Raw genomic sequence first — 25,131 nt, forward strand, 5'->3', positions numbered from 1 at the left:
AGGGTTTTTTTGTTTGTTTGTTTGTTTTTTGAGACAGAGTCTCACTCTGTCACTAGCCCGGAGTGTAGTGGCACGATCTCAACTCACTGCAACCTCCGCCTCCATGGCTCCAGTGAGTCCCCTGCCCCAGCCCCGCAAGCGGCAGTTTGGATGTATTTATATACTGTATTCTTACAATAAGATAATCTAGAGAAAAAGAAAAATGTTACTAAGAAAATCATAAGAAAAAATATACTTACTATTTATCAAGTGGAAGCAGATCATCATAAAGGTCTTCAACCTCATCATCTTCACATTGAGTAGGCTGAAGAGGAAGAGAAGGGGTTAGCCTTGCTGTCTCGGGTTGGCAAAGGCAGAAGCAAATTCATGTGTACTAATCACTAGAGAATGCAAATCAAAACCACAATGAGATATCATCTCATACCAGCTAGAATGGCTATTATTAAAAAGTCAAAAAATAACAGATGTTGGCAAGGCTGCAGAGAAAAGAGAACAATTACATATTGTTGATGGGAATGCAAATTAGTTCGGCCACTGTGGAAAGCAGTTTGGAGATTTGGCAAGGAACTTAAAATAAAACTACTATTTGACCCAGCAATCCCATTACCAGTTATATACCCCAAAGAAAATAAATGCCACATGTCCACACTTATAAGTGGGACCTAAACACTGAGAACACATGAACATAAAGATAGGAACAATAGAACTGGGGGCTGGGCGAGGAGGCTCATGCCTCTAATCTCAGCACTTTGGGAGGCCGAGGTGGGTGAATCACCTGAGGTCAGGAGTTAGAGAACAGCCTGACCAATATGGTGAAACCCCATCTCTACTAAAATACAAAAAATTAGCCATGCATGGTGGCACGTGCCTGTTATCCCAGCTACTTGGGAGGCTGAGGCACCAGAATCACCTGGTCCAGGAGGTGGAGGTTGCAGGGAGCTGAGATCGCGGTACTGCACTCCGGCCTGGGTGACAGAGCAAAGCTCTGTCTCAAAAAAATAAAAAAATAATAATAAAAATGAAAATAGACACTAGGGACTATTAGAGGGGAAAGAGAGGGAGTGGAGCAAGAGCTGAAAAACTACCTATTGGATACTATGCTCACTACCTGGGGGACAGAATCATTCATACCCCAAACCTCAGCATCATGCAAAAAACTCATGTAACAAACCTGCATATGTAGCCTCTGATTCTAAAATAAAAGTTAAAATTAGTTTAAAAAAAAACTCTCCAAAGAAAAGAAAATCTGTGTATAAGTAGACCAGGCAGTTTAAACCCAGGCCATTCAAGAATCACCTATATCTGTCTTTTGCTCAAGACATATACAACTGAGATTCTCTCCCATAAGACTGATAAAGAAGGGTTATAAAATCTGGTGAATCATATCATCATATAAAGACAGACAAGTTCCTCAGAAACAGGAAACACTTTTGTGTGCTTATAACACAGGTATACAGGAGGTACCCAGCACATAGTAGTTACAGATTGAAAGGATAATCAACCAGTTATCAAAATTTTGAATAACCAGTTGAATTCGCTATTTACATTTTGGAGGACAAAATTTATTTCAGACTTCACTAAACAAATTGACGAAGTCAAGAGTTCCATTGAAGAAAATATATGAGATACGTTTTCACCACCAGGCTACCTCAATGCAGCAAAAGGAAGAAGAGCAACGAGCAATGCACTCCAGATCTTCCCTCGTCATTTGTAAAGTTTTTCAAATGTTTCTAAAATATGAAAAAAGTAATAATAACTGACTGTAAAGTTTCTCCCTCCACTAACAAGAGAAACAGGAAAACATTTAAACCAGAGCAATGAAACCTTAGCTTACATATTGAGAGAAATGCGTTGGGGGCAGTTACAAGGTCTAGAAGCCACCCAAATTCCAGACCCTTATGTGTTATCAACTGGGAGCTAAGTTTTCTTCTTTGAATTTCTTTTTAGCTTATGAAAACATTAGCTCCCATAATTCTCCCACCCAAACAATAATAATGAAAACTGCATTTTCCCTTGAAGTTGAACTAAAAGTTATCCCAGAGGCAGCGTTTAACATGATAGCAAATTATCAAAACAGGAACTATTATTCAGATATAGAAACATCCAGAGTGGATGTTTCAAAACAAGTGGATGTTTGATTTGTTAGCTGTTCCATATAAATGTTTTTCATTCAGTTATTTAATATGATATCAATATAGTCCAAACTTTTACATTAGCTCTAGACCTGTCTACTGCACAGGGATGGTCTTTTACACTAACATGAAGTATAGCACTATAAAAACATTAAAACTTTATCACACCTCAATGTAGTTTGGATATGTGTCCCTGCCCATATCTCATGTTGAAATGTAATCCCCAATGTTGGAGGTAGGGCCTGGCGGGAGGTGTCTGGATCATGGGGTGGATCCCTAATGAATGGCTTGGGCCATTTCCTTGGTGATAAGTAAGATCTTGCTAAATGTGTGACGCCTCCCCCCATGCTAGTGCATGCTCTCGCTCTCTCTCTCTTTCTCTCTCTCTCTCTCACTCTCGCTCTCGCTCTCGCTCTTTCTCTCTCTCTCTTTCTCCTCTTTTCGCCACGTGAAGCATATGTTCCCGCTTCATCTTCCATCATGAGTAAAAGCTCCCTCAGGCCTCCCCAGAAGCCAAGCAGATGCCAGCACCACGCTTCCTTTACAGCCTGCAGAACTGTGAGCCAATTAACCTCTTTTCTCAGTCTTAGGGATTTCTTTATTGCAGTGCAAAAACAGCCTGTATTATCAAAGAAAGTCAGATAAGTATTGCAGACTAAAAGAACTTCTTAGCCAACTAAAAAAACAGCCAGAAGCATCAAATAAGGTTAGGTAAGTACTGCAAAATAAAAAGATGTCTTCAGATATTTATTATTAATTCTCAGCATAAACTTTTCCATTCCAACAAACTATTATTATTTTACAAATCCAAAATTATATTTAAGCTATATATAAGAATTTCCCCCACTCAACTTCATCACCATCACTTTTTACTAACTGCATTGTTTACTTGAATTACTTATTCAAAACAACATTTGATTATTACAAATAATGTTGCTCCATTTTAATTGAATCCTCGAGCAAGCCAGCATGCAGCATCTCAGCTTGCATAGTAATTCATCAATATATTCATTATGCATTACTTACAGATAGGACATGGATTAAAATGAAAGATTTGGCTGAAGGTACGTCTGCTTTTCTTCAGGCAGAATAAAGGAGAAGAAATAAAATACATGTATAAAGCTACTTCTTTCTAAGCTGTTCAAAAGGTTTATATTGTATCAATTAATTTTAACTTTATGAGTCATCTTTAAGGAATTAAAAACTTATTTTTCTGTCTGTAACCCAAAGGGTGACTTTTTAAAATCTGCAACCAAGGAATGAATAACTTGAAGCCTACAACAGCTAACTCATTAGCCTAAAGTTACAGAGAATCTTCCAGAGTCCAAAAGGCCAAACTTTCTCACTTAGTGCACTTTCTGTGACTTACAACAGGCATTTTTATATTTATAACAAGTAATTAGAAGGACCACAATTGCATTTTCATAGAATTTGTATGCTATCAGCAGCTACAAACTGACAGCTGGAGCAGATTCCTGCTCTACATTTAGAAGTGTCTTTTAGACCAGCACAGTGTTTTGATTTTTTGTTAATAGATTTGAATATCTTTAGGCCAGGATACACCACCCAGCCCATCAGAATCCTCACTACTGCCTAAAACTTAATTGTCCATCTTTAAAGCCCTTTCTTACTTTTTAAATTTTTTTTTTCTTGAGACAGATTCTCGCTCTTGTTGCCCAGGTTGGAGAGCAGTGGTAAAATTGAAATTAAAGCATGTTTGCTATGATCACTGAAGCAACCAACAGAAAATAAGAGAGATTGATGAATTTAGAAACTAAGATCTTAAAAATAGCTCTTCTATGCTACTCTAGGAAAATTGTTATAACTCAAAGAATGTATTAATGACAAATATAAGCAGATAAGAGAAGTTTTTAAAATTAGCTCTAGAACCATGAAACAATTTCAGGAATACTGCAGCCTTTCAAACAGTGACTCCAGCTCTTTATAACACATGAACCTGGACACGAACAAGAACTACTTAACGCAGTTTCCAGTTTGTTGCTAACTAACCACTACTGCCTGGTATGAGTATATGAGCACTCTGTTTCTTGTGTCAACTCATCATGCCAACATAATTAAGAGTGAACTTAACATTGGAGAATAGAATGTGGGATTTCATTTTTCATCACCTATACTGTTAGTCTATTATTGTTCAGCCATCTAAAGAGTATTTTCTGAACAAGGTGAAAGAATAGAGAGGGAAAGGAAGAACTCAAAGCATATAGGAGTGAGGAGGGAAATATGATTCTTCACATGACAATACACAGAGGTCCAGGAATGACCACATTTAAACCAGGTGGCAGTCTATCTTTTGACTTTTTTCCCTGTCAAATTTTGTGTTGTCATCTGGTCAAGTATGAGCACCTAAGACTTGGTGCCATAATGTACATTGACCAGTAGAGTGAGGGACAATATTTCCACAGTGGTTGTCACAGTCATCCTAAGCCACTCCCTATCCCCAGCCCAAGGAGCACCAAGGCCATTGAGAATATGGTGGCATTCTCCTCCTCAAAGAGTGAGAGGGTAAGAGGTGATCAGCATTTTCTCCTAGTAGCTCTGACCCACTGTCTAGCCAGTCCAGACAGCTGGGCATCCATGCACCTATTGGTGCCTGTAGTTTCCCAGAATCCCACAACCACCCTGAGTCTAGACACACCCTAGGTAGCTTCTTTCTGAGCTGTTGGAGGATGTTCTGTGAATCACTTCTCTTAAGAAAGCAAACGGTCCCAAGGTAACTCCAAATTATTTTCCCCCAGCTTTATTGAGATATAACTGACAAAAATTATATGGACCATGTGATTTTTGATAAATATGTATACATTGTGAAATGATGACACAATCAAGCTAATTAAGGTATATATCAACTTTGTGTGTGTGTGTGTGTGTGTGTCTGTGTGTGTGTGTCTACTCCTATATTAGTCTATTCTCACACTCCTATAAGGATATACCTGAGACTGGGTAACTGATAAAGGAAAGAGGTTTAATTGACTCAGTTCTGCAGGATGGGGGCAGCCTCAGGAAACTTACAATCATGGTGGAAGGAGAAGTTAACACAACCTTCTTCACATGGTAGCAGCATGGAGAAGTGCAGAGCAAAGGGGAGTGGGGGAAAGCCTCTTATAAGATCTTGTGAGAACTCACTATAATGAGAACAGCATGAAGGTAACTGACCCCATGATTCAATTACCTTTCACTGGATCCCTCCCCCAACATATGGGATTATGAGAACTACAACTCGAGATGAGATTTGGGTGGGTACGCAGACAAACCATGTCATTCTGCCCAGGCACCTCCCAAATCTCATGTTCTCACATTTCTAAACACAATCATGCCTTCCCAACAGTCCCCCAAAGTCTTAACTCATTGCAATATTAACTCAAAACTCCAAGTCCAAAGTCTCATCTGAGACAAGATAAGTTTCTTCCTCCTTTGAGCCTATAAAATCAAAAGCAAGTTAGTTATTTACCAAACATGATGGGGGCAAAGGCATTGGGTAAATACAGCCATTCCAAATGGGAAAAATTGGCCGAAACAAAAGAGCTACAGGCCCCATGCAGGTCTGTAATTAATAGAGCAGTCATTAAACCTTAAAGTTTGAAAAATACCTCTTTAGATTCCATGTCTCATATCCAGGTCATGCTGATGCAAGAGGTGGGCTCCCACAGCCGGGGGCAGCTCTGCCCCATGGCTTTGCAGGGTACAGCCCTCCTGTCAGCTGATTTAATGGGCTGGCATTGAGTACCTGCAGCTTTCTGAAGCACACAGTGCAAACTATCAGTGGATCTACATTATGATATGTGGAGAATGGTGGTCCTCTTCTCACAGCTCCACTAATTAGTGTCCCAGTGGGACTCTCTGTAGGGACTCCAATCTCACATTGTACTTCACACTGCTCTAGCAGAGATTCTCCATGAGGGCTCCATCCCTGCAGCAAACTTCTACCTGGACATTCAGGCATTTCCATACATCCTCTGAAATCTAGGCAGAGGTTCCCAAACCTCAATTCTTGTCTCCTGTGCCCCTGCAGGACCAACACCACATGAAAGCTGCCAAGGCTTAAGGCTTCAACCCTCTGAAACAATGGCTAGAGCTATACTTTGGCCCCTTTTAGCCAAGCTGGAGCTGAAGCAGCTGTGATGCAGGGCACCATGTCCTGAGGCTGCACAGAGCAGCAGGGCCCTGGGCCTGGTCCATGAAAGCATTTTTCCCTCCTAGGCCTCCAGACCTGTGATAGGAGGGGTTTCCATGAAGGTCTCTGACATACTCTGGAGATATTTTCCCCATTGTCTTGGTGATTAACATTGGGATCCTCATTCCTTTTGCAAATTTCTGCAGCAGGCTTGAATTTCTCCCCATAAAATGGGTTTTTCTTTTTACCACATTGTCAGATTGCATATTTTCCAAACTTTTATGCTCTGCTCCGTCTTGAATGCTTTGCCACTTAGAATTTCTTCTACCAGATAGCCTAAGTCATCTCTTTCAAGTTCAAAGTTCCACAAATCTCAGGGGTAGGTGCAAAATGCCACCAGTCTCTTTGAATAGCAAGATTTATCTTTACTTCAGTTCCAACAAGTTTCCCATCTCCATTTGAGACCACCTCAGCCTGAACTTTATTGTCCATATCACTATCAGCATTTTGATCAAAGCCATTTAACAAGTCTCTAAGAAGTTCCAAACTTTCCCACATTTTCCTATCTTATTCTGAGCCCTCCAAACTGTTCCAACCTCTGCCTGTTATGCAATTCCAAAGTTGTGTCCACATTTCTTAGTATCTTGACATCAGCACCCCACTCCTCGTACCAATTTACTGTATTAGTCTGTTCTCATGCTGCTATAAGGACATACCTGAGACTGGGTAATTTATAAAGGAAAGAGGTTTAATTGACTCACAGTTCCATGGGCTGGGAAACTTACAATCAGCCTCAGGAAACTTACAATCATGGCAGAAGAGGAAGCAAACAGGTCTTTCTTCACATAGTAGCAACAAGGATAAGGGCAGAGTGAAGGTGGAGGAAAGCTCCTTATAAAACCATCAGGTCTTGTGAAAACTCACTGTCACGACAACAGCATGGAGGTAACTGCTCCGAAGATTCAGTTACCTCCCACTAGGTCCCTTCCACAACATGTGGGGATTATGAGACCAACAATATGAGATTTGGGTGGGAACACAGTCAAACCATATCAACTTCCTTAGCAAATTTCAGGTATACATGAACCATAGTCACTGTGCTGTATATTAAGTCACCAGAACTTACTCATATTGGAACTAACTACAAATTTGTATCCTACCTATTTCTCCCATCCCCGACCCCTGGTGACCATTCTTTTACTCTCCATTTGTATGAGTTTGACTTTTTTAGGTCCACCTCAAAATTATTCATTTGCCCTCTCAGCTAAATTTAAATTCACATCCCCTGTTTCACCAATCAATTGTTTAAAACATGGGTCCCAGCAGTGATGCAATAGAAGGAGCATAGGAAGACAGAAGTCAGCAAATAACCATCCAGTACAGCAAGCAACATGCTCAGTAAGGCACCTGAATGGGAAAGAAGGGTTCTAGAAGAGGTGACATCTGAGGACCTGTAGCTGTGGCTTCCCCACTTGAGAGCAGAGACTTGGGCCCAGCCAGCTTTGCATTTTCCCATACCTGGTACAGAGTCTTATTCAGGGTGGACATGGAGGAACCACTGGCTTGCACTGTCACCTATCCAGTCATCCCAGATGACACCTGAGCCACTGGGTTCACCTTTCTCCCGCTCCCTCATTCATTGAACACTGGGGAGTAAGTTCACTTATGTGTGTTTAAGGTTTTTTCCTTTTTTTTTTTTTCTTTTCTTTCCCTTTTGAGACAGAGTCTCACTCTGTCACCCAGGCTGGAGGGCAGTGGTGTGATCTAAGCTCACTGCAACCTTTGCCTCCTGGATCCAAGCAATTATTCTGCCTCAGCTTCCTGAGTAGCTGGAGCTATAGGCATGCACCACCATGCCCAGCTAATTTTTGTATCTTTAGTAGAGATGGGCTTTCATCATGTTAGCCAGGCTGGTCTCCAGACCTCAAGTGATCCACCCACCTTGGCCTCTTAAAGTGCTACGATTACTGGCATAAGCCACTGCACCAGTTAAAGTTTGATTTGCCAATTTTATTAAAAAAAAAAAAAAAAAAAAAAAAAAAAAAAAAAAAAAGTCAAACCCAGCTTCCAGGCTCTTGGCTTGTCTTGGAAGAGGAGCTCATCTACTACAGGTCTACCCAGGCCCATTCTAGACATTTATGTCCTGAGGCTCCTCAGACTAAGCCCTTCTTTCTAGCACCTGCTGAGGGATTCAGGCAAGTCAGGGAGCAGGTGGCAGGGCTCTATTAGAGGGATCCACCATCAACACTGACAAAATAGCAGAGCACCTTGCATGAACTATGTGATAGGCACACAAATGTTCATAGGTTTTATTTGTGAGCAGTAGTTTTCCATAAAAGTAATACAAGTGTCAATTAAACTCATTAAGCCAGAAAAGGTTAAAAAACAAAACAAACCCACAAACAAACAAAAACCCCAGCTACATTTTGTGTTAGCTACATTTTGAATGACAGCCTTTTGTTTGAATACCTAGTGCCAAAGGAGAGATTTGGACAATGACTGTGTTGTCCCCTTGTTAGGAAGACCTAATCTATATAGCTGTGTCATGTCCACTGTTCAAGTCCTGTCTGTGGCACTGAATTGTTTACCTTGCATCTTAATCTTCCTTAGTCGTCACTTTCATCATGTCATTTTCTTATTCAAGAACTTGAGCTGATGCATAAGTCTTACTGAAGTCAGTCCAAAGTCTTGCCCCCAGACATTTTATTGCAAAGTCCCTTCCCAAAGTAGCCCACCTGCTCTAACTAGGACGGTTTCCTCTCATGTGCTATAAACCATGTTCACTCCTGCCTGCATACATTTGCTGAAGCTTTCCCCCACCACCAAAGCTCTTTTCTCACTATCCACTAACAGAAATTCACCTTGTCCTTCAAACGTGCACCTACAATGTGCACCTGCAAATGTATACCTACAATGTGCACATTTGAAGGACGAGGTGAATTTCTGTTCACCTCCTAGGAATGCAGGTCCTATAATGTGCACCTGCTTTCCTCCTAGAACTGTGTTGCATAAACCTACCCCTCTTCTCCTCCATCCTGGGTCCCCCATTGTGTTAGTCTGTTTTCACACTACTATGAAGAACTGCCAAGGCTGGGTAATTTATAAAGAAAAGAGGTTTAATTGATTCACAGTTCTGCATGGCTGGTGAGGCCTAAGGAAACTTACAATCGTGGCAGAAGGGAAAGGGAAAGCAAAGACCTTCTTCATATGGCAGCAGGAGAGAGTTAGCTGAAGTAGGGAAAACTGACTTATAAACCATCAGACACCAGGCGTGGTGGCTCACATCTGTAATCCCAGCACACTGAGAGGCTGAAGTGGGTGGATCACCTGAGGTCAGGAGTTCGAGACCAGCCTGGCCAACATGGCAAAGCCCCATCTCTACTAAAAACACAAAAATTAGCCAGGAGTAGTGGCAGACACCTGTAATCCCAGCTACTCGGGAGCCTGAGACCAGAGAATAGCTTGAACCTGGGAGGAGCAGGCTGCAGTGAGCTGAGATTGCACAATTGCACACCACCCTGGGTGACACAGGAAGACTTCATCTCAAAAAAAAATAGGAACACCTCCAGTCTACAGCTCCCAGTGAGATCAATGCAAAAGGCAGGTGGGTTCTGCATTTCCAAGTGAGGTACTAGCCCATCTCATTGGGACTGGTTAGACAGTGGGTGCAACCCACAGAGGGTGATGCCAAAGCCAATGGGGCATTGGCTCACCTGGGAAGTGCAAAGGGTCTGGAAACTCCTTCCCCTAGCCAAGGGAAGCCCTGAGGGACTGTGCCATGAGGAATGCTGTATTCTGGCCCAGATACTATGCTTTTCCCATGGTCTTCACAATCCTTAGACCAGAAAATTCCCTCAGGTACCTACACCATCAGGATCCTGAGTTTCAAGCACAGAATGGGGCAGCCATTTGGGCAGACACTGAGCTAGCTGCAGGAGTTGTTATTCTTGTTGTTTCATACCTCAGTAGCTCCTGGAACACTAGCAAGACAGAACTGTTCACTCCCCTGGAAAGGGAGTTGAAGCCAGGGAGCCAAAGTCAGGGAGCCAAGTTGTCTAGCTCAGCAGATCCCACCCCCATGGAGCCCAGCAAGCTAAGATCCACTGGCTTGAAATTCTCACTGCCAGCACAACAGTCTGAAGTTGACCTGGGACACTCTAGTTTGGTGTGGGGGGGAGGGGAGCATCCACTAATACTGAGGCTAGAGTGGGCAGTTTTTCCCCTCACAGTGTAAACAAAGCTTCCAGGAAGTTTGAACTTCACCGCACTGTGATGGGAGGAACCTATCACAGCACAGCAAAGCCACTGTAAAGCCAGACTGCCTCTCTAGACTCCTCTCTGGGCAGAGCATCTCTGAAAGAAAGGCAGCAGCTCCAGACAAGGGCTTATAGATAAAACTCCCATCTCCCTGGGACAGAGCACCGGAGGGAAGGGGTGGCTATGGGCACAGCTTCAGTAGACATAAATGTTCCTGGCTGCTGGCTCTGAAGAGAGCAGCAGATCTCCCAGCACAGTGCTTGAGATCTGCTAAGGGACAGACTGCCTTCTCAAGTGGGTCCCTGACCCCTGTGCCTCCTGACTGGGAGACAACTTCCAGCAGGGATCAACAGATACCTCATACAGGAGAGCTCCACTGGCATGTAGAGGATGCCCCTCTGGGACCAAGCTTCCAGAGGAAGGAACAGGGAGCAATCTTTGCTGTTCTGAGGTCTCTGCTGGTGATACCCAGGCAAACGGGGTTTAGAGTAGACCTCCAACAAACTCCAGCAGACCTGCAGCAGAGGGGCCTGACTGTTAGAAGGAAAACTAAAAAACAGAAAGGAATAGCATCAACAACAAAAAGGATGTCCACACAAAAACCCCATCCAAAGGTCACCAACAGCAAAGACCAAAGGTAGATAATTCCACAAAGATAAGGAAAAAACAGCACAAAAAGACTGAAAAATTCCAAAAACCAGAATACCTCTTCTCCTCCAAAGGATCACAATTCCTTGCCAGCAAGGGAACAAAACTGGATGGAGAATGAGTTTGATGAATTGACAGAAGTAGGCTTCAGAAGGTTGGTAACAACAAACTCCTCCAAGCTAAAGGAGCATGTTCTAACCCAATGCAAGAAAGCTAAGAACCTTGAAAAAATGTTAAAGGAATTGCTAACTAGAATAACCAGTTTAGAGAAGAACATAAATGACCTGATGGAGCTGAAAAACACAGCACAAGAACTTCGTAAAGCAAACACAAGTATCAGTAGCTGAAACAATCAAGCCGAGGAAAGGATATCAGAGAATGACGATCAGCTTAATGAAATAAAGCATGAATACAAGATTAGAGAAAAAAGAATGAAAGGAAACCAACAAAGCCTCCAAGAAATATGGGACTATGTGAAAAGACCAAACCTACATTTGATTGGTGTACCTGAAAGTGACGGGGAGAATAGAACCAAGTTGGAAAACACTCTTCAGGCTATTATCCAGGAGAACTTCCCCAATCTAGCAAGACAGGCCAACATTCAAATTCAGGAAATACAGAGAACACCATAAAGATACTCCTTAAGAAGAGCAATCTCAAGGCACATTATTGTCAGATTCACCAAGGTTGAAATGAAGGAAAAAATGTTGGCAGCGAGAGAGAAAGATCAGTTACCCACAAAGGGAAGTCCATCAGACTCACAGCAGATCTCTCTGCAGAAACCCTACAAGCCAGAAGAGAGTTGTATTCAATATTCTTAAAGAAAAGAATTTTCAACCCAGAATTTCATCTCCAGCCAAGCTAAGCTTCATAAGTGAAGAAGAAATAAAATTCTTTACAGACAAGCAAATGCTGAGAGATTTTGTCATACCGGGCCTGCCTTACAAGAGATCCTGAAGGAAGCACTACATATGGAAAGAAAAAATCAGTACCAGCCCCTGCAAAAACATTCCAAATTGTAAAGACCATCAACACTATGAAAAACTGCATCAACTAACGGGTAAAATAATCAGCTAGCATCATAATGACAGGGTAAAATTCACACACAACAATATTAACTTTAAATGTAAATGGGCTAAATGCCCCAATTAAAAGACACAGACTGGCAAACTGGATAAGAGTCAAGACCCATCAGTGCGCTATATTCAGGAGACCCATCTCACATGCAAAGACACATAGAGGCTCAAAATAAAGGGATGGAGAAATATTTACCAAGCAAGTGGAAAGCAAAAAAAAAGCAGGGGTTGCAATCCTAGTCTCTGCTAAAACAGACTTTAAACCACCAAAAATCAAAAAAGACAAAAGGAAGAGCATTATTAATGGTAAAGGGGTCAATGTAACAAGAAGAGCTAACTATCCTAAATATATATGTGCCCAATGCAGGAGCACCCAGATTCATAAAGCAAGGTTTTAGAGACCTACAAAGAGACTTAGACTCCCACACAATAATAGTGGGAGGCTTTAACACCCCACTGTCAATAATAGACAGATCTATGAGACAGAAAATTAACAAGGATATTCAGGATTTGAAATCAGTTCTGGACCAAGTGACATCTGGACCTAATAGACATCTACAGAACTCTCCACCCCAAATCAACAGAATATACATTATTCTCAGCACCACATTATTCTAAAATTGACTACATAATTGGAAGTAAAACACTTCTTAGCAAATCCAAAAGAATGGAAATCATAACAGTCTCTCAGACCATAGTACAATCAAATTAGTACTGAAGATTAAGAACTCACTCAAAACCCTACAACTACATGGAAACTGAACAGCCTGCTTCTGAATGACTACTAGGTATATAATGAAATTAAAGCAGAAATAAGTTACTTGAAACCAGTGAGAATGAAGACACAATGTACCAGAATCTCTGGGACACAGCTAAAGCAGTGTTTAGAGGGAAATTTATAGCACTAAATGCCCACAGGAGAAAGTGGGAAAGATCTAAAATTGACACCCTAACATCACAATTAAAAGAACTAGAGAAGCAAGAGCAAACAAATTCAAAAGCAGCAGAAAACAAGAAATAACTAAGATCAGAGAAGAATTGAAGGATATAGAGACATGAAAAACCCTTCAAAAAAATCAATGAATCCAGGAGGTGGTTTTTGGAAAGATTAACAAATAGATAGACCACTCGCCAAACTAATAAAAAAAAAAAGAGAAGAATCAAATATATAAAATTTAAAAAATGTTAAAGGGGATATCACCACTGATTCCCACAGAAATACAAACTACCATCAGAGAATACCATAAACACCTCCATGCAAATAAACTAGAAAATCTAGAAGAAATGGATAAACCAGGAAGAAGTTGAATCCCTGAATAGACCAATAGCAAGTTCTGAAATTGAGGCAGTAATTAATAGGCTACCAACTAAAAAAAGCCCAGGACCAGATGAATTCACAGCCAAATTTTACCACAGGTGCAAAACAGAACTGGTATCATTCCTTCTGAAACTATTCCAAATAATAGAAAAAAAGGGACTCCTCCCTAACTCATTTTATGAGCCCAGCATCATCCTGATACCAAAACCTGGCAGAGTCACAAAGAAAAGAAAAGAAAATTTCAGGCCAATATCCCTGATGAACATTGATGTGAACATCTTCAATAAAATACTGGCAAACTAAATTCAGCAACACATCAAAAAGCTTATCTACCACAATCAAGTTGGCTTTATCCCTGGGATGCAAGGCTGGTTCAATATGTGCAAATCGAGGAGAGAGATCCAAGATGGCTGATCACTAGCAGCTCGGGATTGTAGTTCCCAGTGAAAACGCAAAGAACGAGAGGACGCCACACCTTCACATGAATTCTTATTGCTCACGCACCAGGAGATTCCCAGCGGAGGAGCCCCACAGGTCGCCAGCGCAACTCTTGCAACCGGCGAGGCAGTTTTGCCGGTGCCTCGGAGCGTCGGTTCTTGGTGCAGAGTCAGAAAAGCACCATCAATCTTAACACCGCTGATTGAGTCGGCGCAGTGAGTCGCTCAGATTTCGGCGCTGAGAATCAATAAGTTGGAAGTCCACTCAGAAACTCAATTACAAAGACGGTAATTATAAAGACGACTGATGGATAAATCTACAACGAAGTGAAGAAAACAGTCAAAAAAGGCTGAGAATACCCAAGATCCAAACGCCTCTCCCTCAGCAGGGGATCACAGTTCCTCATCAGCAACGGAACAAGGCTTGATGGAGAACGAGTGTGTTCCAATTACAGAAGCAGGCTTCAAAATGTGGATAATAAGAAACTTCTGTGAATTAAAAGAACTTGTTCTAACACAATCTAAAGAAACTAAGAACTTTGAAAAAAGGTTTGACGAAATGTCAACAAGAATACACAATTTAGAGAGGAAAATAAGTGAATTGATGGAGCTGAAAAACACAATACGAGAACGTGAAGTATGCACAAGTTTTAACAGCCGAATTGATCAAGCAGAAGAAAGGATATCAGAGGTCGAAGACCAACTCAATGAAATAAAACAAGAAGACAAGATTAGATAAAAAAGGATAAAAAGGAACGAGCAAGGTCTCCAAGAAATATGGGACTATGTGAAAAGACCTAATCTACGCTTGATAGGTGTACCTGAATGTGACGAGAGAATGAATCCAAGCTGGAAAATACGCTTCAGGATATTATTCAGGAAAATTTTCCCAACTTAGTAAGGCAGGATAATATTCAACTCCAGGTAATACAGAGAACACCACAGAGATATTCCTCAAGAAGAGCAACTCCAAGGCACATAATCGTCAGATTCACCAGGGTTGAAATGAAGGAGAAAATACTAAGGGCAGCCAGAGAGAAAGGTCGGGTTACCCACAAAGGGAAGCCTATCAGACTTACAGCAGATCTCTCAGCAGAAATCCTACAAGCCAGAAGAGAGTGGGGACCAATATTCAACATCCTTAAAGAAAAGAACTTTCAACCAAGAATTTCACATCCAGCCAAACTAAGCTTCATAAGTGAAGGAAAAATAAAGTTTTTTGTGAACAAGCAAGCACTCAGAGATTTCATCACCAGCAGGCCTGCTTTACAAGAGCTTCTGAAAGAACCACTACACATAGAAAGGAACAAACAGTATCAGCCTTTCTAAAAAATACCAAAAAGTAAAGAACATCAATATAATGAAGAATTTACATCAACTAATGTGCAAAAGAGCCAGCTAATATTAGATGACAGTATTAAACTCACATATATCATTATTAATTCTAAATTTAAATTGACTAAATTCCCCAATTCAAAGACAGACAGGCAATTTGGACAAAAAACTAAAACCCATTGGTATGCTGCATCCAGACCCATCTCATATTCAAGGATACACAAAGACTCAAAACAAGGGATGGAGAGAGACTTACCAACCAAACAGAGAGCAAAAATAAATAAATAAAAAGCAGAAGTTACAATTTTTGCCTCTGATAAAATAGTCTTTAAAGCGACAAAGATCAAAAGAAGCAAAAAAGGACATTATATAATGATAAAAGAATCAACGCAACAACAAGAAGAGTTAAAGATCCTAAATATATACGCACCCAATACAGGAATAACCAGACATACAAGACTTATAAAGAGACTTAGACTCCCACACAATAATAGTGGGAGACTCCAACATTAATATTAGACAGATCAATGAGACAGAAAATTAACAACGATATCCAAGACTTGAACTCAGATCTGGAACAAGTAAATGTAATTAACATTTATAGAACTCTCCACTTTACACAAAATATACACTCTTATCAGTACCACATCATATCAACTTAGAAGTTTAAACGAAATGTTGGTTGACTCCTTGTTTGTTATTCTCTTCCCTCATTTTCTTTCATGTCTCCATTATTAAGGACAATTATAGGCATATCCATATTTAGACTGCATTCTAGCCCGGGCAACAAAGCAATACCCCCATTCTCTCTCCCTCTTCCTCTTTCTCTTTCTTCCTCTTCTTTATTCTTTTTCTTATTATTCTTTTTTTCTTTCAAAAAAAAAAGTTTCAAATAAAATAATGGAAATAGATACATCATGCAAATAGTAATGAAAAGTAGTATTAATATCATACATAGGATACCAAAAGCATTCATAGATATAGAAAAAGCACTACATATTGCTGGAAAAAAAAGAAAAATATATATATATATGCAAATCCATAAACATAATCCATCACATAAACAGAACCAATGATAAAAATCACATGATTAGCTCAACAGATGCAGAAAAGGCCTTCGATAAAATTCAACACCCCTTCATGTTAAAAGCTCTCAATAAACTAGGTATTGATGGAACACATCTCAAAATAATAAGAGCTATTTATGACAAATCCACAGTCAATATCATACTGAATGAGCAAAAGCTGGAAGCATTCCCTTGAGAACTGGCACAAGACAAGGATGCCCTCCCTCACCACTCCTATTCAACACAATATTGGAAGTTGTGATCCGGGGAATCAGGCAAGAGAAATAAATAAAGCATATTCAAATAGGAAGAGAGGACGTCAAATTGTCTCTGCAGATGACATGATTGTATATTTAGAAAACCCACCGTCTCAGTCCCAAATCTCCTTAAGCTGATAAGCAACTTCAGCAAAGTCTCAGGATACAAAATCAATGTGCAAAAATCACAAGCATTCCTATACATCAATAATAGACAAGCAGAGAGCCAAATTATGAGTGAACGCCCATTCACAATTGCTACAAAGAGAATTAAATACCTAGGAATACAACTTACAAGGGATGTGAAAGATTTCTTCAAGGAGAACTACAAACCACTGTTCAAGAAAATAAGACAGGACACAAACAAATGGAAAACCATCCCATGCTCATGGATTGGAAGAATGAATATGAAAATGGCCATACTTCCCAAAGTAATTTATAGATTTATTACCATCCTCATCAAGCTGCCATTGACTTTCTTCACAGAATTAAAAAAAACTACTTTAAATTTCGTATGGAACCAAAAAAGAGCCCATATAGCCAAAACAATCTTAAGCAAAAAGAACAAGGGGAAGGCATCATACTATCTGACTTTAAACTGCAAGGCTACAGTAACCAAAACAGCATGGTACTGGTACCATTCTTCCTATCTATGATAGAGACCAATGGAACAGAACAGAAGCTTCAGAAATAACATCTCACATCTACAGCTTTCTTATCTTTGACAAACCTGACAAAAACAAGCAATGGGGAAAGAATTTCTTACTTAATAAATGGTGTTGGGAAAACTGACTAGTCATATGCAGAAAACTGAAACTGAACCCCTTTCTTAAACCTTATACAAAAATTAACTTAGGATGGATTAAAGACTTAAATGGACCTAAAACCATAAAAACCATAAAAGAAAACCTAGGCAATACCATTCAGGACATAGGCCTGGGCCAAGGTTTCATAAATAAAACACTAAAAGCAATGACAAAAAAAGCCAAAATTGACAAATGGGATATAATTAAACTAAAGAGCTTCTGCGAGGCAAAAGAAACTATTATCTGAGTGAACAGGCAACTTACAGAAAGGGAGAAAAAAATGTACAATTTATCCATCTGACAAAGGCCTAATATCAGGAATCTACAAGGGACTTAAACAAATTAACAAGAAAATAACAAATGATCCCATAAAAAGTAGGCAAAGGATATGAACAGACACTTCTCACAAGAAGACATTTATGTGGTCAAAAAACATATAAAAAAAACTCATTATCACTGGTCATTAGAGAAATGCAAATCAAAACCACAATGAGATACTATCCCATGCCAGTTAGAAGGGCAATCATTAAAAAGTCAGAAAAGAACAAATGCTGGAGAGGATGTGGAGAAATAGGAACACTTTTGCACTCTTGGTGGGAGTGTAAATTAGTTCAATCATTATGTAAGACAATGTGATGATTCCTCAAGATCCAAAACCAGAAATACCATTTGACTCAGCAATCTCATTACTAGGTATATACCCAAAGGATTATAAATCATTCTACTATAAAGACACACGCACATGTGTGTTTATTACAACACTACTCACAATAGCAAAGGCTTGAAACCAACCCAAATGCCCATTAATGATAGACTGGATAAAGAAAAGGTGGCACATATTCACCATGGAATACTATGCAGCCATAAAAATGGATGAGTTCATGTCCTTTGCAGGGACATGGATGAGGCTGGAGCCATCATTCTCAGCAAACTGACACAAGAACAGAGAAACCAAACATCACATGTTCTCGCTCTTAAGTGGGTGCTGAACAATGAGAACACATGGACACAGGGAGAGTAACCTCACACACTGGGGCCTGTTGGGGGGTAGGAGCTAGGGGAGAGATAGCATTAGGAGAAATACCTAATGTAGATAACGGATTTACGGGTGCAACAAATCACCATGGCACGTGTATACCTATGTAACAAACCTGCACATTCTGCACATGTATCCCAGAACTTAAAGTATAACAATAATTTTTTCAAAAACCATCAGATCTCATGAGAACTCACTCGCTGTCATGAGAACAGCATGAGGGAACCACCACCTTGATCCAATCACCTCCCACCAGGTTCCGCCCTCAACACATGGGGATTATGGGGATTATAACTCAAGATGAGATTTGGATGGAGACAGTGAAGGCACATCACCCATCTTTCTGCATGGTCTGTTCCAGTCTTCTACAATTTTCTGTGGTTTATGTCTCTTTTTTAAATGTGGAGGGGCATATAGTATAATAGGAAGCTCACTGCCTTTGGAATTGAGTCTCAATTTTGTCACCTATTAGCTGTGTGACCTTGGACAAGTTACTTAATCTCTCTGGGCCTCAGTTCCTCATCTATAAAAAAGAAACAATAATGCCTACCTTGCAGAATTCTGGTGATTATTAAAGGTAATGGGCATAAATGCAGTGGCACGCAGGGAGCTTAATAATGACGGCCACCCTTGGTGTTAATGAGCAGTAAGTACTCCTTCTGCTGGCCTGGCCTTCTTTAAGTTCCTAATTACAGTCAATCGGCTGCAGCAGTTGCAGAATGGCACTCACTTCCTTCTTACCCTAATCCTGTCTAAACATGCAAGCATCTCCTACCTCGCACAATTGCTTCCTCCTAGCACACACAAAATGCTACTCACCGTTGTTGGTTCATGAGATGAATGGTCACTTTAATCCAGGGATATTGTTCACTGGACCTTTCAAGTAAGTGTTTTCTCTTCAAGGCACTCCCTCCCTGGGGCCCAGCTCAAAACCACCTCCCCTCAGGAAGCTCTCCCTCACCTTTTCAATCAGAAGTTCTCTGGGCCAGGTGTGGTGGATTGCACCTGTAATGCCAGCATTTGGGGAGGCCAAGGCGGGAGGATCACTTGGGCCCAGGAGTTCAAGACCAGCCTGGGCAACATAGTGAGACCCTATCTTTTAAAAAAAAAAAAAAAAAAAAGGTAGAAAAAATTATCCAGGCATAGTGGTATACACCTATAGTCCCAGCGACTCAGGAGACTGAGGTGAGAGGATCCCTTGAGCCCAGGAGGTTGGGGCTATAGTGAGCTGTGATTGCACCACTGCACTTCAGCCTGAGTGACAGTGAGACTCTCGCTCATAAAAAAAGGTTCCCTGGAGCCGGGCACGGTGGCTCAAGCCTGTAATCCCAGCACTTTGGGAGGCCGAGGCGGGTGGATCACGAAGTCGAGAGATGGAGACCATCCTGGTCAACATGGTGAAACCCCGTCTCTACTAAAAATACAAAAAATTAGCTGGGCATGGTGGCATGTGCCTGTAATCCCAGCTACTCAGGAGGCTGAGGCAGGAGAATTGCCTGAACCCAGGAGGCGGAGGTTGCGGTGAGCCGAGATCGCGCCATTGCACTCCAGCCTGGGTAACAAGAGCGAAACTCCGTCTCAAAAAAAAAAAAAAAGGTTCCCTGGAATGCCTCTGAATCCACCTCACTCTATGTGTCCTTTGCTTGTGGCCCTGAGAGGATTAGGTGAGTTATCCTATGTAAACTATGAAAGGCCTTAGAATAATTCCTGGCACAGAGCTAGCCCTGGGGACATGTTGGCCGTTATTATCTTCTATCCTTGTCCTCCCTAGCCCACTGTGTTGGATCCCTCCACAGGCTGCTCCCAGTCCACTCTGTGCCATCTCTGTCCACAGGGGGTGACTCCCAGGAACTGAATCAGGAGGCCCTCTGGGCTCTAACCTCCTGTTGACTTCAGCTAAGGAGGGAGGAGGAACACTGAGAGGGGACAGGAGGAGGAAAGAGCACATTGTCAGGGTATCGTGTTTTTCCAGCACCTTCTCTGAGGGCAGCTGAAGGCCTGAAGCCCCCTCCTCACAGCTCTCTCCCTCTCCAAATCCCCCTCAGGCTCCCTGATGTTACCAGCCCTAAAGTATTCACTGCCTTTGCGGCTCCCCCACACCTGTCCTCGCCTGTGTAAATGTTCCCTTCATTGAATTCTCCTGAATGTCCCAGATTGACTCCGCCATCTGTTTCTTGCCAACGCCCTAACGGAGACACCTACTTTCTAAATATTAAACCTAACCATATTCCGGGCCTTTTTGTCAAATGTCATAGGTTGTTCAGGTTCCTTGAGGCTCCCCTGGATGTATTTTCTACAAAACTATTTTAAATAGATTTTTTTTTTTAGACAGAGCCTTGCTCTGTCACCCAGGCTGGAGTGCAGGGGCATGATCTCAGCTCACTGAAACCTCTGCCTCCTGGGTTCAAGTGATTCTCCTGCCTCAGCCTCCTGAGTAGCTAGGATTACAGGTGTGCACTACCACTCCTAGCTAATTTTTGTATTTTTGGTAGAAACAGCGTTTTATCATGTTGGTCAGGCTCCTGACCTTGTGATCTGCTGCCTCAGCCTCCCAAAGTGCTGGGATTACAGGTGTGAGCCACCGCACCCAGCCATAGATATGTATTTTTAAGATTGCTATTAAGTGTGAATTTTACTGAGATTTGGAGTGTTCTTCAAGAGTGAGAAATTAGCCCTATTGCCATGCAGTGCCCTAAAATCCTGGGTCCTGGGTGAGGGGTAGCTGGGAAGATGCGGTGGAGGCCATACTATGAAGGCAACAGCCTTCACAGAAGAAGCATATGCTCCTGTGGCTGAGCCTTCAGGGAGGCTCACCTTTCGTCCCTCTTCAGAGCCACAGTGCCCCTCAGAGAATGAAGGATCTGCCCTTGTCAGTAGCACTGAGCAACAGAGTCCATGAGACCAGTTGGTCCCCACGTTGTTCTGGAGAGAGTGGAGTGTTTAAGAAAGTTATATGATGACTGATAGCCAGTCCCAAACCTTGGAATGCAGACGTAAGTGCGGAGCCAACTCAGACCTGCAGTTGGAGTCAGTACCCTGGGGATAGAAGGTGCATGTGCCCCCAAAATGGCACAGAGAAGAGCCGAGTAGGAATAAACTACTGTGGTTTTTAAGCTACTGTTATTTAGGGTCCCCTAATAGAGATAGCTATGAGGCAAAAACTACATGTGAAAAATATGAAGTATTATTATCTATGTAGAAAATCACCCAAAAAAAAACCCCACAACATTCCCCAAACTAAGAAATAAGTTTTACAAGATCATAGCATGCAAGGTCAATATATAAAAATCCATTGTATTTCCATACACTAGCAATATTCAGTTGGAAACAAAAACTTAATACTATTCCCAATAGCTTCAAAAACTGAAATACTTATGTATAAATCTAAAAAAAAAAAAAAAAAAAAAAAAAGGTACCAGATCTCTAAGCTGGAAACCACAAAATGCTGATTAAAGAAACCAAAGATTTAAATAAGTACAGGACATACCATTTTCATGGATTAGAAGACTCAAAACAGTAAAGATGTCATTTCTCTCTAGATTAATCTATCGATTTAATATAGTACCAATCAAAGTCCTAGCAATATTTTTTTGAGATATAAACATAAGTGTGTATGGAAGGGCAAAAGAAAGAGAAGAGCTAATATAATTTTGAAAAAAAAAAGAATAAAGTCACAGGAATCATACACTGTAATTTTAAGACTTATTGTAAAGCTATAGTGATTAAGTCAATGTGGTATTAGCAAAGGGATAGACACACAGATCTATGGAAAAGAATGGAGATACAGAAATAGACCCACATAGATAAGGCTTATTAGTTTTTGACAAAGTTGCAAAAACAATTAAATGGAAAAAACATAGTCTTTATACCCAATTGTGTACACTCAGCAGGTCCTCAAATAACATTGTTTCCTTCAACATTGCTTTGTTATAACATTGATAGAAAAAAAAGAGTCACTTCCAGCTGGGGCCACTGTAGAGTCTGCACAGTCTCCTCATGTGTGCTTGGGTTTTCTCCAGATACTCCAGTTTCCTCCCACATCCCAAGATGTGCACCTTAGGTGAATTGGTATGTCTATATTGTCCCCATGCCAGTGTGTGGGGTATGTGTGAGTGTGAGAGTGTGTGTGTGTGTGTGTGTGTGTGTGTGTGTGTGAGTGTACCCATAACAGAATGGCCTCCTGTCCAAGGTCAGTCCCCGTTTAGCACCCTGAGCTGTTGGGATAGGCTCCAGCCAATCACCACCCTGAACTAAAATAAGCAGGCAAATAATTCTGCTTATTTTTACTAATCTTTCTTAAATGTGCAGATAACTCACATGTATTTCCATGTTTAATATTAGAAGTGTTTTTGGTCAGTATTTAGAAGCTTGGTGATGTTTCTGTGATGAGAAATATGCCATAGGAATTTAATTCTTCTTTATATCAATTAGTTTATGGTGAAATTTGTTTCATTATATGTTGTTTGGCCATTTCACTTAAAGTCGCAGTTTCCAAGAACCCATCAACAGTATTAAGTGAGGACTTACCATATCATTGAACATCCATATGCAGAAGAGGGAACCTAAACTTCATTCCTTACACAAAACACAAAGTACCCGTGTAATTATCGTGTCTAATTATCAAACTGTTAGAAGAAAAGGCCAGAGAACATCTACATGACTTTGAATTTAGCAATGAGTTCTCAGAAATGGCACCAAAAACACTATCCATAAAATTAAAAATTGATAAATTGGATCTTACAAAAATTAAGTTTTGCTCATGAAAGACACTGTTAAGACAATGCTAAGGTCCAGGTATGGTGGCTCACATCTGTAATCCCAGCACTTTGGGAGGCCTAGGCAAAAGGAAGCTTGAGGTCAGGAGCTTGAGACCAACCTGGGCAACATAGTGAGACCCTTTCTCTGCAAATAAAAACTAATAAAACCATCCAGGTATGCTGGTGTGCACCAGTAGTCCCAGCTTCTCGGGAGACTGAAGTAGGAGGATTGCTTGAGCTCCAGAGTTCCAGGCTATAGTGAGTTATTGTGCCACTGCAGCCTGGGCGAGGATCTTAAGGCAGATTTAGACTGGGAAGAAATATTTGCAAACCATGCATCTGATCAGGCACAGTGACTTACTCCTGTAATCCCGGCACTTTGGGAGGCCGAGGAGGGTAGGTCACCTGAGGTCAGGAGTTTGAGACCAGCCGGGCCAACACGATGAAACCTGTCTCTACTAAAAATACAAAAATTAGTTGGGCGTGGTGGTGTGTACCTGTAGTCCCAGCTACTCAGGAGGCTGAGGCAGGAGGATTGCTTGAACCCAGGAGGCAGAGGTTGCAGTGAGCTGAGATCACATCATTGCACTCCAGCCTGGGCAACAGAGTGAGACTCTATCTTAAAAAAAAAAAAAGAGAGAGAGAGAGAGAGAAAGAAAATCATGCATCTGACAAAGGATTTGTATTTAAAATATGTAAAGCTCAACAATAAGAAAATGGATATTCTGATTTAAAGATAGCCAATGCCTGGCATAGGACCTGACTTGTGGAGAGAGGCATCCGTTTGTCGACAAAGAAAATGAGAACCCTGAGAGAGAATGACCTGTAAACACAGCTCATCCTCCTCATTTGACTGACAAGCATTTATTGAGAGAAGGAGACAAACAGTGCAAGGCAGACTGAAATGCAGGTTGGAATGCTCTTTCCTTGGGTCAAATCCAATAGTGGCCCAAGGAAAGAACCCCACACAGGGAGACAACCTGCAGGCATGTGTCTTTTTCTGATGTCTTTCCACATGCACCCCTTGAACCAGCCTTTCTCTCCAAGGCTCTCCAGTGTGCTGTCCTGTTGCCATCGATTTTAAATCCAGAGCCCCTCTGACCTGCTTAAGAAAAGTCAGACAAGAGCTGGTCCGGGAGAAGGCTCAGAGGTGCAGCCAGGTGATGAACTTGAGACTACAATTCAGAAGCCCACACTCTGGCCCCATCACTGCCTATAGTAAATGAGTGACCTCAGTCAAATGTCGCTGTTGATGGGCCTCTGTTTCCTCAGCTGTTCAACAGAGGAGTTAGGTGTTCAGACTCTCAGCTCTACCCACCAACCCTGGACATTCTCAGATTCACCAGAGCTAACACTGTCACTCATTGATTGGACTGCTTTTCATTCTTCTTTTCATACCCAAGACCTGAAACCCTGAGCATGTTAGTCCTTTGTCAAATGCCGGCAAGCTTAAACACAGTTGATAGCCTGTGTCTTTGCTGACTGGAAACCTGGAGGCTGAACACTTGGCCTCAATGTCCCTCCTGTCTTGAATTCTGTGGGTGCCCTCAGCACAGCCCACGGTTCACTGACAAAGAAGTTTGTCATCTCCACCTTTGTAGACCTTCTGGCAGATTGCAGCAGCCTCTATTATTTCAATGTATAATTTATATGGCCCATTTTCACTGCCAAGGACAGCCCACAGAGCATACTTGATCCTGCACAAGAAAACAGCGAGCTGTGCCCTCTGGGATGCGTGTGCTCTCCACCTACAGACACACGCGAGTTTTCCAAAGTGTTTTGCTTTACTGGGGCACCTCACTAGGGCAGGAACAATGGGACCTTAGAATAATAGGACAGTCACCACAATTTCAAGACCGCTCTCAGACGCAGGGAT

The 25,131-nt window shown here is 41.5% G+C and overlaps 1 long non-coding RNA gene across 1 annotated transcript in view; it reads right to left on the reverse strand.

The window, feature by feature from the left end:
* Positions 1–239: 239 nt before the first annotated feature.
* Positions 240–25,131, reverse strand: part of LOC141582641 (uncharacterized) — an 80,540-nt gene continuing 55,648 nt past the window's right edge. The window contains exon 3 of the long non-coding RNA XR_012515528.1: positions 240–304. This is a non-coding gene — a long non-coding RNA (uncharacterized LOC141582641). The remainder of the gene's footprint in view (positions 305–25,131) is intronic.

This window comes from Saimiri boliviensis, chromosome 2 (genome assembly GCF_048565385.1).
Source record: "Saimiri boliviensis isolate mSaiBol1 chromosome 2, mSaiBol1.pri, whole genome shotgun sequence".
NCBI lineage: Eukaryota > Metazoa > Chordata > Mammalia > Primates > Cebidae > Saimiri > Saimiri boliviensis.